Here is an 18,668-nt window from a genome sequence, read left to right as displayed (position 1 = left end):
ATTTAAAAAATAAATAAATAAATAAATAAAATAAAAAATAAATAAATAAATATGGCCCACAGATACAAAGGAGAGTGTTAAACAGAAGTCTGTTGTCTTTCAAAAGTCAAACCTCTACTTGGTCATCAAAGAAATGAGGATGAGGTAAGTTACCCTTACAAATATCCTTGAAGATTTAGGAGCCTAAAGAACAAGAAGTGTATTTCTTTCTCTTTTAACAGTCCAGATACCCAGGCTGACAAAGGCTCTGCCATCTTCAGAAGGCAGCTGCCGAGGTCTCCCTGGAAATTGCCATCCCAGTCAGCCAGGAGAGGAAAGGAGTGTGAGGAACCCACAGGGAGGGTTTTATGGGCCGGGCCTGACAGCTGTCCCTATTACTTCCACTCACATTCCCCTGGAGAGGACTTGGGCACATGGGTATATCTAAAGGCACAGAAGGCTGGGAAATGTAGTCTTGCTATGTGATCAGAGAGGGGCAAATGGATCTGGATGAACAGCTAGTGGTCTCTACCATAGCAGTTTTTGATTGCAGGTTACAACTCATTAGTGCATCATAAAATCAATTTAGAAAGTGCAAATTAGCATTTTTTAAAGTGCAAATTAACATAGATGGAATGGAAGAGAGGAGCAGGGAAGGGAAGGAAATGGAATGGGGAGGAGGGAAGGGGAGGAGAGGAGGGGAGGGGAGAGGAGAGATCAGAGACTATTGCATGTAGGTAAGTGCTGTTTAATGGAATTTGTGCATCAGTTGTATCTGTGTTAATAAGTTACTGTGTCAAGTAAATTTCTTACCGTGGGTCACAGTCAGAAAGGTTTGAAAGCCACTGACTTAGCTTCACTCCTTCTTACATTTGTTGTTTAAAAATCTAGGAAGATGAGTTTCTTCTCTGCCCACAGATACATCTTATTGGAACATCACACTAACACTGTTCATTATTCACTATAGAGTGGAATTCAGTCTTGGACACACAGAGTGATGGAAATGTGTCCATTTATTCACTCATTTTTATTCATAACAAAACAAAACTGGATTTGGAGTTAGAAAGCCTGGATTCGGATCCCTGCTGCTAGGCCCCTTCATTCATTCATTCATTCACACCACAGATATGTATTGAGCACCCACTCTGTGCCAGTCACCAGGCTAGTGCTGGAGATAAAGCATTAAGCAAATAATCAAGGTCCCTGCCCTCAACTTGAGTTAGAGACACAAACAATCAACAAAAAAATAAACCAGATAACTACGTGAGTGGCATATTCTATTAACCACTCAGTGCTTCCATTTCCTCACTTATAAAATAAGTATTATATAATCCATACCTCAAAGGCATGTGAGGGTGCTGTGTAAGTGTGTATACCCAGGTAAGGAATTACTTTATTTATTCAAGGATGATTTGCTGAAATCTGATCCCATGTCTGAGAGAGTGCTAGGACCGTGGAGTGTAGTTACTAGCAAATCAAACAACCTTGTTAGGGAGCAGCCTCACCTGGTGTTATGGGTTGAAATGTGTCTCCCAAAAAAGATATGTTGGAATCCTAATCCCCAGCACCTCAAAATGTGACCTTATCTAGAAATAGAGTCTTTGCAGAGGTAGTCAAGTTCAGATAAGGTCATTAGGGTGGGCCCTAGTCCAATATTACTGGTGTCCTTATAAAAAGGGGAAATTTGGACACAGACACACACAGGGAGAAGCCCCATGAAGATGAAGGCAGAGACCAGGGGGCTGCATCTATAAGCCAAGGATGAGTCTACAATGCCAAATTTTGGCAGGAAACCACCAGAAGCTGGTGAGAGGCCTGGAACAGACTCTCCCTCATAGCCCTCAGAAGGAACCAACCCTGCCAACAGCTTGATCTCAGACTTCTGACCTCCAGAACTGTGAGAGAATAAATTTCTGTTGTTTCCAGCACCTGATTTGTGATTCTTCATTAGTCAGCCCTAGGAAATGAATGCACCTGGAAACCAAGACTCAGGACAGCAACATGGAGAGTCTAGACAATTCCACAGCAGGACTTCAGGTCATTCCTTGATGGAAGGATTCTAGGGCTCAAGGCTATCTGCTGAGTGGAAAAACTCTGAAAATTAAGACCATTTTCATTCAAATGCTCCTCATTTTTTTTCCCTTTTGTATCTGCTGGAATAGAAAAGTCATACAATGGATACAATGCCATTATTAACATCATTATCAACAATTCACGAATACCAATCTTAGTGAGAATTAGATTTTAATGTTTCCTTACACTGAGTGCCTGGTGCCAGCTACACCCAGCTAATTCATGGCGACAACATTGGCAAAGCCTATGCATGATTTATTTTTTCTCCTATAGAAAGTTGACACTTTATTCATTAAACTACTCCCTTTAACACATTTCTAAATCATTGCTTTTCACTCTGATCTGGTCTAGTTTTCATTTCTGAGTTTCAGCTGGAATGGCTTTCATAATGAATTCTTTTTTTACCTGACAAGAGAAGTTAAAAGCTCCCCCTACTGAACATTTAAAAGGGAAATTCAGGCCCTTTTTTGTCAGGCTGTTTATCTTATCTCACAAATACTCAAATCCATTTCCTTTGGAAAAGGTTTGTCTTTCTATGACAGGCATATAAAAAGGTTTATTACAGTACTCTATTCATTGGAGCTGCTCTGCCTGAAGATAAAAAGGAATTCGTTTTCTGGCTTTTCCTTGAATGTCAGCTCTATAGTTTCCTTCTATTATCAGAGTTCTTAACCCAAGAAGAATGGAGGGGAGGGAGAATTCAAGTTAATATACAATATCAAGCTCCTTTATTGACTAAGATAAATATTGAAAAATCTCAAAATAAAATATGAATTTAAATGAAAGTGGTAAGTAAAGACAGAAAAAAATGTCTATAGGTATTTAACAGCAAGCAATCATTGCATTTACTTGAAACACACTACGCTGCTGGCTCCCCAAATCTAGAAAATCACATCAGCCTCATTTCCGAAGTACAGTCTGGCCTGTCAGTGAGGGTATAGAGCGGTGCTTCTAGGCCTTAACGTGTGTGTAAATCATCTGGGGAGCTGGTGAAAATGCAGATTCGCATTCAGTGGGTCTAGGCTGGGGCCTGTGACTCTGCATTTCTAACAAGCTCCTGGGTGATGCAGATGCCCATAGGTCAGAGACAACACATCGAGTAGCCAGAGCTAAAAGGCCAAAGCAGTGTGTTCCAGGCCTGAAGGCAAATGTTAGCTTCACTCTAATCCTTGAGCTGGATCTGTCTGAATAATAATCTCGAAATTACATAAGAGGCTGGGGTCCCAATCTCATGTTAATTTACACCCACGCCTGGGATTCACTGTTCCCTGGTCATGTCTAATGGGCTGGTGGAGAGCCCACGTCTGATACCGACCCCAGCCAGCCCCAAAGACTCACATCTGAGGCCTTTGGAGAAGACAGCAGATGGACGCCAAAGGAGCTGTATGCAGGAGGGACTCCAGGAGACTCAGAGACCCACGCAGGGGGGATGGGGCATGCGCCATCTCGAGCTTAGCTTCACCTCTGCATGGAGCATAGCTGGCTTATGTGCAGGAAAAACTGCAGAGGGGCCAGGCACCACGGGCACCATTAGGGTTTGCGATTTGGGAAGCATCAGGAGACGACACAGTTGCAGCCATGAGGTGCTGCCCTCAGACCGCAGACATCAACAAGAGGGTCCAAAGCGGAAACGCTGCTCATGAGCTCCCGTGAGGCAGCCGCTGAGGCTCCCGGCAACAGCTTGGTGGAAGTTTGAATGGGGTTGGAGGTCATTCCTTACACAGCTGGTGGCATGAGCAGGGGCACTGGAATTCCCCTAGCCGTGTAAACTCAGGAGGCTTGAGGAAATTTGGATTACACTCGCTTCTAGTGGCTGGAGGCTCGGGGCAATGAAGTATGGGTGAATCGTTGCAAGTCTATCTCTATGACCAGGAAAGAACTCAAATGCAAATATTGTCTTCAAATAGTAAGCCATGTTTACACCTTTCGGCCACAGACATCTCTCATTTTATAAGCCACTGAGACGGCCAATCCCCAGGTCATAAAAATTAAGTATTGTGTAGGGATAAGAGAAATTGGAGGGAGGGGGAAGGAACCACCAGTTAAATGCTTGTAACATCAAAGTTAGGGAGCACTGTATGTTCCAGCGCAGTCCAATAGGAGATAAATGATAGAAAACAGCCCTCGCTCTACCTTGCTAAGCCAAAGACACGTTCAGTAAACTTCCGTCCCTGAACCTGGTCACTCAGGTCGAAGTTGTGAGCATCTTTGTCATCTTGAAACTCTGCTTTTAGTGACTTTTACATCCCATTGGTTGCTGGTCCTCTTTTCTTGCCTGAAAAAGATGGAGAAGAATATTGGTAACAGGAACCAAGTGATGTAGAAGAACCTGGAATTCCCTCCTTCTATTTCTTGTTTATTTATTACAACAATGAAACAAACCAACCAAAGACACCGTCTGTCCACCCACCTTTATCCACAGGCAGCACCAAAAGGCTTTCCACTCCATAGCCGGGATGGCTGGCCTTCCGGCAGTGAGATGCTCAGGTGGGTGACAGGCAGGTGTGGTGCAGGAATTAGCTGCAGTGGGAGGCAGATCAGCAGCCTCAGTGCTACCCTGGGTAGCACCTATGAGTGAGAGAAATCACTCATTTTTGCATGGTCTGAGCATACTCACAACCAGTTATGTGAGACCCCGAGGTTAGCCTTTGTGAAAACTGGTATATGTCCCTTGTGAATGTTCTTAGTCACTCTGGGGGTCAGTTGCAGCGGCTCAAGCCCAGCTGATGCTGCATCCCCGCCCCCACCCCCAGCTCCTTTATACTAAGTTTCCTCTTGTGTGAATGGGAATACAACAGTACCAACCTCACAGGACTCTTAAGAAAATAAGTGAATGATGCATGGGAGAGACTTAGTGCAGTGCTGGCAAGTGGTAGGTGCTCCATAAATGTCGCTGCTGCTGCAGTTTTTGCCCTGCCTTCTACTGTCAGGAGGCAGGGTAGTGTGGTGGTTAGAAGCATAGGCTAAGGAGTGAGACTGCGTGGGTGTGTAATCCCATATCCACTGCTACCCATTGGCAGTTTCCTTGCCTAAAAAATTGTGATGATTGTAACAGCGACTACCTCACAGGGTTGTTAAAAGACTAAGTGGGATAGTCCACAGGAAGCACTCAGCACACAGCACCCAACACACAGTGAGTACTCAGTAGATTTATGTGCATTTTTATTATTCCCTTATCACTCTGACCTGACACCTTTAAAGAGAAAGCAGCTTCCATCTGAGCTTTGTTATGTTACAAACCAAAACATTGGTACAAGCCCCTTGGTCCAAGTCAGTCACACTTTGGCACCATTCCCCTATTCATACTATTTCAAAAGATGCTACCTATAGTCCCAATCCCTGTGGAGGAAAAAGGAAAGTCGTTTTCTCCAACTATGCTTTAGTTTCTGCTCTTCCTCAGACAGAGAGCTATAGCCAAGGGAGGAAATGCAATTTTTTGAAGTCTTGATGAAATCTTTATTTAAACCTTATAAACACTGCAAAACCTTTTTGAGAATTCCGCTTTTCCCCACCTGCCAGCTCCTCACAGCTTATCTAAGGAATAAAGACATAATTTAAGTAAGTGAAAGAATTTTAATAAAAAGATTCTGCCTCTTTTGCTTTTTGGTACAAACAAAATTATTTTCTATAATTCTCTAACAGACTGTAAACAAGCCTTCTTTGAGATTCTCTTTCAGTTTGGACCTGCCTTCTCCCTGAAGCCTTGGGCAGGGGAGGGGGAACAGGTAAGGGGGAATTCCCTAAAGCTAGAAATTCTCCAAGAAAGGTGAATCCAATGGACGTAGGTCATCAGCACAGAACCTCAAATCTCAACTCAGAAGCTTGTCCCATTACAAGTGTTCAGCAATTACAAAAACTAGTAAATTGTGGGTAGAAAAAGACCAAACTTATAACTGGTAGTCAAGGCTGACTCTAGGCATGTTTCTGAGACCCTCTACTCTTCTGTCACCCCTCCCCCAACACCTTTCAGAGGCCTCCTCCCCCGCCACACTCCCCATCGCTCAGTATACACCCACACTCCATATTCCTAATACCCTCCAAACATGCAGGGTCCACGGTAGGGAACATCTCCCTATCCTAGACCTGTTCCTCCTCTCTCCCTCTATCAAAACCTTGGGCAAACAAGGGATGACATAAAAGCTCTGAGTTATAGAGAATGGGCCAAAAAAGAAAGGAAAGTGAGAAAGGATTAGGAATAAATCTCACCCACGTCAGTCCTGCTTAGCTTCAGCACAGTGGTCATAAGTGGAATAACCATTGGATAAACTAGTCCTCATTGAATAAACTAGTCCTCATTTAAGTGTGTTATCTGGCTACTCTGTAACCTCCCACTATCTTTCCCCCAGTCAAATCCCCCTTTTCCTGCTCTGCCCAGTGAACTTCTCCCTAAAACCAATAGAAATGTGCACTTTACTTTAAAAATGCCGCCAATATGGGAATAAAGTACTGCAGCAAGATAGCAAGGGATACATTTTGGTGGGGAGATGCGGACCTTTCAACAGGCCTCTCAAATCATTACCTTGTTGTGACAACTTGTTTCATTATACACAAGACTGGGTTGGTTGGTTTTATTCTGTTTGTGTCCTACAGAGCCTAAGTATAGTCCCTTCATTCACTCATCAAATACGTATTCAGTACCCACCATATGCCAGGCACTATAAGGCTGAGTGAGATCTAAGAGATCCAGAAAGAAAGCCACATTGCTGACTTCAAGGACTTCATGTGCTGGTAAACCGACACTCCAAAAATTCATAGCCCTGATTTTGTAGCATTTGCCAAATCCGTGATGTAAATATTCCTGCTATGGCCAGCATAAAGCTACTCACAGTTTAACAACGGCTCACAATACTCCTGAATGTGTAACAGTCAGCTCTCCCCAGTCGATGCTAGTGGGCTCCAGTACAACCATTGGACCTCACAGTTGAGCGAGGGAGACAAAAAGAATATCAGACTGCAGAGGCAGACACAGAGTGTAATGGAACCACAAAAGTAAGAGACAAATTCCATCTACAGAGGGTCAAGAGAAACAGAAAAGAAAAATCATGAACTTCAGTCTCTGAAGGACAGAGTTTAGTTTTTTCAAAGTTCCACTAGACTGTAAGCTCAGTGAGAACAGAGATTATGCTTTCGTTTTACTGCATCTGTCTTGGAGTGCCCTTCAGCAGACTTTTTGGTATATGACATACATACCCATTATAGCTGTTAAGTTGAGATTTTGAAGGAGAGGGAATTAATATAAGTTGCCCCTTTCTCCTGGTGGCTCTGCAAGTGGTTTTCAGATTTTACAAAAGGAAACCTTGCCAAAACCTTTACAAAAGTGCACCCTGAAAACTCATTTTATTATTTTGACTGCAGTTTTAATTAACTGTACATATGGCTGCTCGCTCATTAGGGTCATGTGGCCCAGCTGGGGATGGATCTTCTTGACATCTGGGCTGAGTTAGCATGTGCCTTTGGGATTTGGGTCTGTAACAAGAGGTCATGAAGGAGAAATTCGGGAAAGGTTATAAACTCAGGCGCCAAAAGGAACTGTATTGGCTCCTCCAAAGTGAGACCCCAAAAACAACCAGACATAGAGAAATGTTCCAAGGTAACAAATCAACTTGACCTGCAGCAGAGGTTGAATAAGGACCAATCAAGCCCAGTGGAGGGCTGGACGGGGGCTAAAGTATCCGCAGGTTTTGAGACTTGGCAATTTTCAAAATAAGAATTCAATGACATGCCACTATATCTAATAGCAGAGAATACCCAGTGACCTGGAAAATCCACTCCACAGAGATGCAAGTCACTCTGACAGCCACTGTTGTTTGCCCTACTGCTAGATCTCATTTTTTAATGCAAAGCTCAAAAAACACTTAGTGGAAAATAGGTTTGTAACCCTGGTAGACCACATGGATTGCTGCCTTCCAGAAAAGAGGCTTCCTTTCTGGGAAGTGTATGTTTTCTTGCTCTTATTTAAAATCGTATACTGAAGTTGTGTCTACCAATGCCAAAAACAACTAGCCTGTTTGATTATGTTAGTTAGACAAAAATCCATCAATCCATTATGGTTATTGTGGAGACGAAAAAACTGTTGATTCACTAAATTTTCAACTAGCTGCTAAAGTGCCTGCAATCGAAGACACCACTCAAGAACATATATAAGAAATGTGAAACAGAAAAAATACTTACAAGTAACTAGCAAAAGCCTCTAGCATCCTAAAACATTGATTATAAAAGGCCAATTACCCTAAAGTTTTCTTTGATTGCTTTATGGAAATGACTAATTCTTCACCAGTGGCTACCAATCTCAGTCCTTTCCCTCTCAATAAAAATTCCTGTGTGAACTCTCTTAAATCCAAATTTTCTACAACATAAATACATCCTCAGGTTGCTCCAGGGGCCCTGCAGACATTTTCTTAGTAGCAGAGGCACAGTGGTAACTAATATCTCATTTACTATATGTTTGAGCACAAGAAGTCACTGGTCTGGTGACCCCTAAAAACACCAAAACTGTTCCTGAAATCATTAGCATGTACCATCGATGCAGCAATGTTAATACTATGTATTGAATCATATTTATCATTTGCATTTTAGCTACTTCAAAAAGTATTTGAAGTGGTTTAGACAACAGACACACATACTTTTCAATCATTAAAATAAGGATAAAATATCAAAAGCGTATACTTCAGAGGAGGAAGATTATTATACCAGAAACACAGGCTAAGGAGAGTTACCATAATTGAGTCCTAAATCTTGCTTTAGACTTTTCTATTGGCAAAGAGGAAATTTGGTGAATTATATAATTCTGACTCACTCAAACAAAGTTTTTTCCTTGGCACTTAAATCTAAGAGAAAGTGATTGCATGAATTCTTATATAAAGAACGTTGATCAACAATAAAAGGCAACTTTTAAAGCAATTTTAAAGATGCAAACATGTTCTTCATGTGAACATTTCTTATATTAAACCTCAAGAGTATAATATTAAACCATAATTCTATGAAGGCATTTCTGCAGAGAAGTAAACTAATGTAGCCCAGGTATGTGGATTTCTGATGCTGTTATTTGATGCAGAGATAGAGCCTGAAAAATCTAGAACATTGGATGATTAGGAATTCTGCTAAATTACCTTCCTAAGATATAAAATATCATGGCTGTGCTTTTGAGAGACAACTCAAGACTAAGCTCTGTTGAGTGTATCTATAGTTCTGTTGGTGCCTGAAATCAGACCCACGTACTTTCAGGAACAGAGATGCAAAGAGCAAGATGCCATTTGGTTATGAAAATCAAAGAGCAGCACAGTGGATCTCAGTCACGGTACCTGCCCTGCCCACAGCCCTTGTGGACATCTCTCCCGAAGGGGTGAGACCACACGTACTTGGCCAAAGCTAACTGGACCTAGGGCAGTCACTTGCCTTAAAGGCCAATAAGCCATAGGCCCAATAGAAACTTATGACCTGACTTGGCTTAAAAATATAACTTTCTGATTTTCTCCCTTTGTCATCGAAGTCAAGAAATACTGAGATTGTGAAACTGTCACTATTTGCAGATGACATGATTTTATATATAGAAAACCCTAAAGAATCTGTTGGAAAACTATTAGAAATAATCAACAACTACAGCAAAGTTGCAGGGTACAAAATCAATCTACAAAAATCAGTTGCATTTCTGTATGCTAATAACAAACTAACAGAAAGAGAGCTCAAACAGATAATACCACTTACAATTGCATCAAAAAGGACAAAATACCTAGGAATAAATCTTACCAAGGAGGTGAATGACCTATACAATGAGAACTACAAGACATTATTGAAAGAAATCCATGATGACATAAAGAAATGGAAAGATATCCCATGCACGTGGATTGGAAGAATAAACATAGTTAAAATGTCTATATTACCTAAAGCAATCTACAGATTCAATGCAATCCCAATCAGAATCCCAATGACATTCTTCACAGAAATAGAAAAAAGAATACTAAAATTTATATGGGGCAACAAAAGACCCCGAATAGCTAAAGCAATCCTAAGCAAAAAGAACAAAGCAGGAGGCATCACAATCCCTGACTTCAAAACATACTACAAAGCAATAGTAATCAAAACAGCATGGTACTGGTACAAAAACAGACACACAGATCAATGGAACAGAATTGAAAGCCCAGAAATAAAACCACACATATATGGACAGCTAATTTTCGACAAAGGTGCTAAGAACATACAATGGAGAAAGGAAAGTCTCTTCAATAAATGGTGTTGGGAAAACTGGACAGCCACATGCAAAAGAATGAAAGTGGACCATCTGCTATCGCCGTTCACAAAAATTAACTCAAAATGGATCAAAGACCTGAAGGTGAGACCTGAAACTATAAAACTCATGGAAGAAAATATAGGCAACACACTATTTGACGTTGGTCATAAAGGAATCTTTTTGGATGACATGCCCACCCATACTAGGGAAACTAAAGAAAAAATAAAAAAATGGGACTTTATCAGATTAAAGAGCTTCTATAAGACAAACGAAACCAGAATCAAGATGAACAGACAACCCACCAGCTGGGAGAGAATATTTGCAAAACATACATCTGACAAGGGGTTGATCTCCATAATATATAAAGAACTCACACAACTGAACAACAAAAAAACAAACAACCCAATCAAAAAATGGGCAGAGGAAATGAACAGACACTTCTCCAAAGAAGATATACAGATGGCCAATAGGCACATGAAAAGATGTTCAACATCACTAATCATCAGGGAAATGCAAATCAAAACAACACTAAGATATCGCCTCACACCCGTTAGAATGGCTATAATCACCAAGACAAAAAACAACAAGTGTTGGAGAGAATGTGGAGAAACAGGAACCCTCATACACAGCTGGTGGGAATGCAAACTGGTGCAGCCTCTATGGAAAACAGTATGGAGATTCCTCAAAGAATTAAAAATAGAGATGCCCTATGACCCAGCCATCCCACTGCTGGGAATCTATCCAACAAACCTGAAATCAACAATCCAAAGAGGCTTATGCACCCCTATGTTCATTGCAGCATTATTCACTATAGCCAAGAAGTGGAAGCAACCTAAGTGTCCCTCGACTGACAATTGGATTAAGAAAATGTGGTATATATATACAATGGAATACTACTCAGCCATAAAAAAAAAGACAAAATCATCCCATTTGCAACAACATGGATGGGCCTGGAGCATTTTATGTTAAGTGAAATAAGCCAGAAAGAGAAAGACAAACACTGTATGATCTCACTCATATGTGGAATATAAACCAACACATGGATGGAGAAAACTGTATTGTGGTTACCAGGGGCAATGGGGGTGGGGGTGGGCATGAGGGGTGAAGGGAGTCATAGATATGGTGATGGACAAACAAAAATGTACAACCCAAAATTTCACAATGTTAAAAACTACTAAAACATCAATAAAAAAAAAAAAAAAAAAGAAATACTGAGATTGGAGCAGTTAACTACGGAAACAGCAATTGAAAGAACATGATACAGATGGAAGCCAGGATTTGTGTTGCTCCATGTGTAAAACAAAGATAAAAAAGAGAGAAAGCTAAGAGAAGCAGAAGGTACGAGACAGAGAAGTCTAAGTATATGGAGATAAAGATGAGAAAACTGAGCAGAGAGAGGATCAAGGAGCAGGTCTACAGAGGGGCCCGAGGCACATCAATTGGGAAGTTTTAGAATTCAGATCCTTCTGCCCACCTCTAGTCTATGGGCCCTTCCCTTTCTCGTCTGGTTCTTCAGTTTTTCCTGGCTTCCTGTGTGCAGGACCCTTAAAATAAATGAATTACCTGAGGCAATACTCTAAGTCACTGTTTCTGCACCCAAAGAGGATAAATTGAGGTATATTGCTTTATGTGTTGGAAAGAGACATTCACCTCTGCAAGACTGGCTGCAGGGTTCATTGACCAGAGGCAAGTTGTCCTCAAGCAGCATCTTCTTAGTGATCTGGACAAATTGAACTCAACTGACAGCCCCTAGTTTTTACCATGAAGTACAAAAGAAACAGCTTTGACCTGAGAGAAATATTTCAGAGCAAGTATTACCAGTGTTCTGCTTTGGGGCGAGTGAGGGAGGTGGGAGGAATGTAGTATGCTTCCCTTGAACATCCGATTTTAAGCAGCATTGCCTCCTAACCAGGGCCAGTTGGGATTGTTAGCTGCAGATGGGTTAGTCCTGGATAATCCAAGACATTTTGTTGTATAGTAAATCCAAATATTGAAAGTATCAACCCAAAATAACAATTGTGATTTTGAAGAACTAATGGAAGGAAAAAAAAAAAAGATGATAAAGTTAATTAAAGACATATTTTCTGGGAAGAGACAGCCTGGGTTTGAATCCTGGCTCCCAAGTCTGCTAGATGTGGAACTTTGAACAAGTTATTGTGCCTTCATTCCTCATCTGTAAAGTGGGGTCATTATAGTACCTCCCTAATGGAGTGGTGAATGAAATGACCCATGGAGCTCACCTAACACAGCGCCTGGCACATAGTAGGCGCTCAGTAATAAGAGGGCTCATTACTCTACCTCTTTTGGGGAACCTTGTTTCAGTTATTTCAGATACTTTATTCTCAGACACCGTACTCAGGAGTCGTCTTTGGGAAAGTTTCAAAGGAGCAGAATCAAAAGGCGAAACATACTAGGGAAGATGGTTAGATTAATTTGGTGACATGAGGACATTTGGGGATCAAATGCATGATTTTGAAGAACTAAAGTTCCAAGAGCTTGGCTAAAGATGAAGAAGCCATTTTATGACAGTGAAGATTCAAATGTCCATTCAAAGATCTGGCATCCTGCAGGAAAATACCTATTTTAAAAATAGAAACTAACAAAAACAATTTTTAAAAACACCTCTGTGCTTTTATCATATTCATACTCACTATTACTGTGGCTAGGTTCTTGTAAGCTTGCTTCAATATAATTTCTTTAACTTCCCAAAATAAAGTCCTCAATCTGAACACCTGTAGCTGACACTATCAGTGTTCCAACACCATCCCTTAGCCACAGACTTCTGCCTGCAGGTATCTGCATCTCTGTGCCAGCAGGCTTTTATAGAGCCAAAAGGCTGCTCTGCTTCATGTGGCAGAACAGAAGTGCTAGGAAGAAATACCCTTGGGAACAGCCTTCAACCAAAGACCATGGGGAGTCAGTGTATAAATACCCCAGCTCCCTCACTCTTCAGATAGGATAACTCAAAAGCAAGTGTTTACTCCACTTCTCAGAGTTTCCATGCAGAATTAAGCCCCAGTCACCCACAATGGTGGCTGAGTTAACAACACATCCTTATTGTCTATCTTTTCTTCTTAGTATTACTTTCCCACCTCCCTCCCACTGGTGTTCCCTGCACCTCTAAAATAAACTACTTGCCCTTGATTCCTTGTCTCAGGGTGTGTCTCTGGGGGAACCCAAATGAAGGTTTGCCTCTCTGCAGAAATCTTTTCCTTATTAAGCAATCTAAAGTGTCCAAGAGAACAGTTAAGGCTCCCAACCTGCCTTCTGCACTGATTTTTTTTCCTTCTTCCCCATAGATTTGCCAAACTGTAGAGAAGATGTCTGTCAAGGCCACTGAGCCTAAGAACTGGGAAGCCTCCAGCGGGTCTATGATGAAAAACTCCAATGTAGCTCTGCGAGAGGCAGCCTCACTTTTTCATGTGTACTATCCCGGGGGACAGAGACAGAGCTCAGTGGTTGCTTTTCATGTTCACTCTCCAGTACAAAGTGGCTGGATCGCCTTTGCTGAGGTATCAGTTTTCCCATGGTGAAGACCTCCAGGCAATTAGGTTCTTGCTGTCTCCAAATTTCAGCAGGAGCACAGAGGTTTTATTTTTAACTGCGCAGGAAGGTGTTGCCATAGTAACATAACGAACTCCAAGAACGATTTGATTGATTGGTGATGTTGTGGTGAGGGAGGATTGACGTGACAGTGATAAAAAATTCCTACAGCTTCATCACTCTGGGCTGAGTTTATAGATCTTGGTTATTAGACACTAAGAGTGTGTGATAGTTGTTTATCCTTATGCAAAAAGAAACATGGATATTTTTCTACCCTAGTCCGCCAAAGCAAAATGATACTAGTGAATTGACCATCAGGGAAGTGAGCTGGTCTCATGAGTTTAAGAGACATGCGATCAATATAGCTGAAAGAACATAATATTTTTGCTAGGCAGGGTAGGCATAGGAGAGCATTCAGACACCCCACCGACCAGGCAATTGACAGGGAGCTTTCTGCCACTCCCTGCCCCAAGTACATTTCACATTCAACCATCCTCTCCTTTCAATTAATCTTCCACTTTTTAATGGGGATAATATACCCTCTAGGTATTTTCCCTCTTGGAAAATCTAGCTTCTTTCCTTACAGCCCAGATACTGTTCTTGCCCCAAGGAAGAATGCCAGTAGGGAAGAAGGAGGATGTGACACAGGAGCAGACAGAAACACGATGTGGAAAGCCCTTCTGGTAGGGCAGGAAGAAAGCTCTAGGGCAGCAGTTCTCAAAGTGGTCTGGATCCTCCTGTGGGTCCTCAAGATCCTTTCAGGGGTCCATGATCAAAACTATTTTCATGATCCTAAGACATTATTTGCTTTTTTCACTCTCACTCTTTCAGGAAGGTATTGTGGAGTTTTCCAGAGGCTACGCAACATATGATATCACAACAGTTCGAACACCGAAGCATATATCTTCTATTAAATACATGCTTAAATAGAAGCTGTCATCTATGAACCCAGATATCAAAGAGATTTGAAAAAAAATGTAAATCTACTTTTCTTACTAATTTTTTTGGAAAATATAGTTATCTTCATTTTAAAATATCTATATTAATCTGTAATGAGTTTATTTTTTTAATGGATTAATAAATATTTTTAGTTTTGTTTTAATTTCTAATACAGTAAATATCAATAGATATAACCCATTTAAGGAAAAGCTCTTTGGGATTTCAATAATTTTTCAGAGTATATAGGGGCACTAAGACCAAATACTTTGAGAACCATTCAGAAGAGATGAGACTGAGATAAATACATTACCAAGCTCCCTGAGAAAGGACTCAGAACTCCAGCCTCTGCCCACTCCCGACCTCAGCCCAAGCTGGTTGGAAGGAATTAAAGAACATCCTGCCTGCCTGGGTGAAGCCTGAGGAGCTAGGACCCTTTGGGATAAGATGCACATTCATTCTGGCACACCTGTTAAGATTGTTGCTCAGAGCAACATGAGATCAGCCTTTCTTTGTTGGTTTGTTTTGGTACATCTGATTCATAGTATTTAAATTTTGACCCCAGCTAGAGGTTTTTTTTCTCTATTCCTCTCTCATAGAAATCTTTCCCGTTATCATTCTGTTGCCTCCCCTGTAGTTCTCATTTTCTCTTTCTCCATTCCCTCACCCATCTCATTCCTCTGCCTTCCTTCTCCCCATTCTATTATTCTTTTTCCTTGTTCTCTGCCTTTGCCAATTGGTGGTAACCTCAACCCACCGACCCAACAGCATTGAGAGCTGTTTTCAAGAGTTGCCACTCACTGTGCATGTACTATAGTGCCCCAGGAACTTTACCCAGAAGATTTCATTTAATCCTCACAATAACCCTACAAGGTGGATTTATACTTGCTATTTTACTGCCGCTCAGAGTAATTAGGAAATTTGCCCAAAGTCATACGACTGGTTTTGTATCAAGGCCAGGATTTGAACCCTCATCTGTCTGACTCCAAGCCCATGCCCCTGCTACTCTATCCATCAGCCTCCTCAGGCACAGTATTTTACAAGTTACAGCCCAAGAGCCATTTGCACCCCAATCTTCCCTGCCCTCTCTTACTCTTCCTTTATGGCATATGTTTCTCCTGTGCCCACACTCTTCATGAGTCAATGATTGTAGACAAATCAAGAAATGGGGAACAATCACACACAGAACTGTACCTAGATTATCATCTAAGAATAATGTGCAGAAGCTCTAGCAGTGGAACCCCGGTTTATATCTTTCTCTAATCAGATACCCTCTGAGAGTTGATGATGTGCTAGAAGTCATGCTGAAGTCAAAGAATTGCCAAACCCCCAGAACCTTACTAGATATGATTTTTAGATTATGTTTAATTGGGCACTTATTATGTGCCAGGCACACAACTAGTTACTTTCCACATATTTGTTGCTAGTGCCATCGAGTTGATTCTGACTCCTAGCAACCCCATATACAGCAGAGCGGAACCCTGCCAGATCTTTCTGGGCCATCTTCGCACCTTCCCCCACTATATCAGACAATGCTCTGTGCTATTCATAGAGTTTGCATGGCCAGTTTTTTCGGGAGTGGGTGGCCAGGTCCTTCTTCCTAGTCTGTCTTAGTCTGGAGGCTCTGCTGAAACCTGTCCACTGTGGGTGCCCCTGCTGGTATTTCAAATACTGGTAGCATAGCTTTCAGCATCACAGCAACACGCAGCTGCCACAGGATGACAATCGATAGATGGGTGGTGTGGTTCCCTGACCGGGAAACGGACCCAGCCGCGGCAGTGAGAGTGCCAGAATCTTAACACTAGACCACCAGGTATTCCATATATTATCTCATTTAAGTCTTGCAACAACCTCACATGGCAGATTTTATTAACCCCCTTTTAGGGGTGAGGAAACTGAACCTCCAAGTATTTAAAATACTTTCTTATGGAATCACAGCTAGTAAATTCACACTCAGGTCTATTTGATTCCAAAGTTTACGTTCTTTCCTCTCCTTGCAATGAGTGTTTCACTGATATATTACAACCCTGCTGCCAGCATGTGGAATTTTTGGAATTATTAGATTTTTTTTTTTTTTGATATATACTTTTTCAGATTCCATGCATCGACCCAGGCAAAAAACTGCCGCATGGAAATGATGCACTGGCCCAGGAATGTGTGTTTTAAATCAGAAACAAATTAATTTATTTGCTTTTATATCTCATGGATGTCTTTCCTCCTTTTAAAGTTCTCTTGTGATGAGGCAGTGATGGAGGCATTGAAAATGGCATTCTGCAAGCTAGTTTTCTTGGGTACCATCTACTAGTTTTTAGTGACCCCCTTTTTTGAGAAAATAGCAAAATAACTTAGATATTAAATCATAAATTGTACCAAGATGCAGCTAAGAACTGAAATAAACCCCATGTTTTTTTAACAGGAATTTTCAAATACTGGAATACAATTCATTACCCAAATGAGAGAATGGGTCTGAACTTTTTTACTTCTCCCCAGTGCCTGGGGGACAGATGACAGTAGGTTTCACTGAGGAGGCACCAGAGGAAAGGAGATAGAAGCTCATAATCAGAATGAACTTTTCAAAGGCATGCAGCCAGCATACACGCACTGAGGCATGAGCTCCAGAATATTTACGTGAATAAAACACAGTGCAGAGCAGTGAGTTTGGTATGCTATCATCTGTGCTAAAAAAAAAAAAAAAAAACACAGGGCTGAGCAAAAATATTTGCAAAATCGGTCATAAACCTAGATGTAAAATGCAAAACTATAAAACTCCTGGAGGATAACATAGGAGAAAACCTCCATGACTTTGGGCATGGCAATGATGTTTTAGATAAAACACCAAAGGTAAAACCCATGAAAGAAATAATTGGTAAGCTGGACTTCATTAAAATCAAAAACTTTTACTCTGCTAAAGACACTGTCCAGAGAATGAGAAAACAAGCCACAGCCTGGGAGAAATTATTTGCGAAAGATAATCTGATAAAGTACTATTATCCAAAATATACAAAGAACTCTTAAAATTCAATAATAAGAAAACAAAAAAATCAATTTAAAAAATAGGCCAAAGACCTTAACAGAAACTTCACTAAGAAGATATATAGTTGGCAAATAAGCATATGAAAAGATGCTCCACATCATATATCATCAAGGAAATGCAAAGTAACATAACAATGAGATACCACTACACACCTATTAGAATGGCCAAAATCCAGAACACTGACAACACCAAACGCTGGCTAAGATGTGGAGCAACAGGAACGCTCATACACTGCTGGTGGGAATGTAGAATAGTACAGTCACTTTGGAAGACAGTTTGGTGGTTTCCTGGATAACTAAACATACTCTTACCGTAGACCCAGCAATCACGCTCCTTGGTATTTACCCAAAGGAGCTGGAAATTTATGTCCACACAAAAACCTGCACATGGATGTTTATAGCAGCTTTATTCATAACTGCCAAAACTTGGAAGCAACCAAGAATTCCTTCACTAGGTGAATGGATCGATAAACTGAGGTACATCCAGACAATGGAATATCATTCAGCCCTAAAATGAAATGAGCTATCAAGTCATGAAAAGACACGGAGGAAAGTTAAATGCATATTACTAAGTGAAAGAAGCCAGTCTGAAAAGGCTACATATTGTATGAATCCCACTATATGGCGTTTGGAAAAGGCAAAACTATGGAGACACTAAAAAGATCAGTGGTTGCCGGGGCTTAAGGGGGAGGGATGAATAAGCAGAACACAGAGGATTTTTAGGGCAGTGAAACTACTCTGTATGATACTATAGAACACGTCATTACAAATTTGTTCAAACCCGTAGACTGTACAACATGAAGAGTGAACCCTAATGTAAACTGCGGACTTTGGGTGATTATGATGTGTCATGTAGGTTTATCAGTCATAACAAATG

Source organism: Ceratotherium simum, chromosome 23 (assembly GCF_057802395.1).
Source record: "Ceratotherium simum simum isolate JZ-2026a chromosome 23, ASM5780239v1, whole genome shotgun sequence".
Taxonomy (NCBI): Eukaryota; Metazoa; Chordata; class Mammalia; order Perissodactyla; family Rhinocerotidae; genus Ceratotherium; species Ceratotherium simum.
This window is presented reverse-complemented; position numbering follows the sequence as displayed.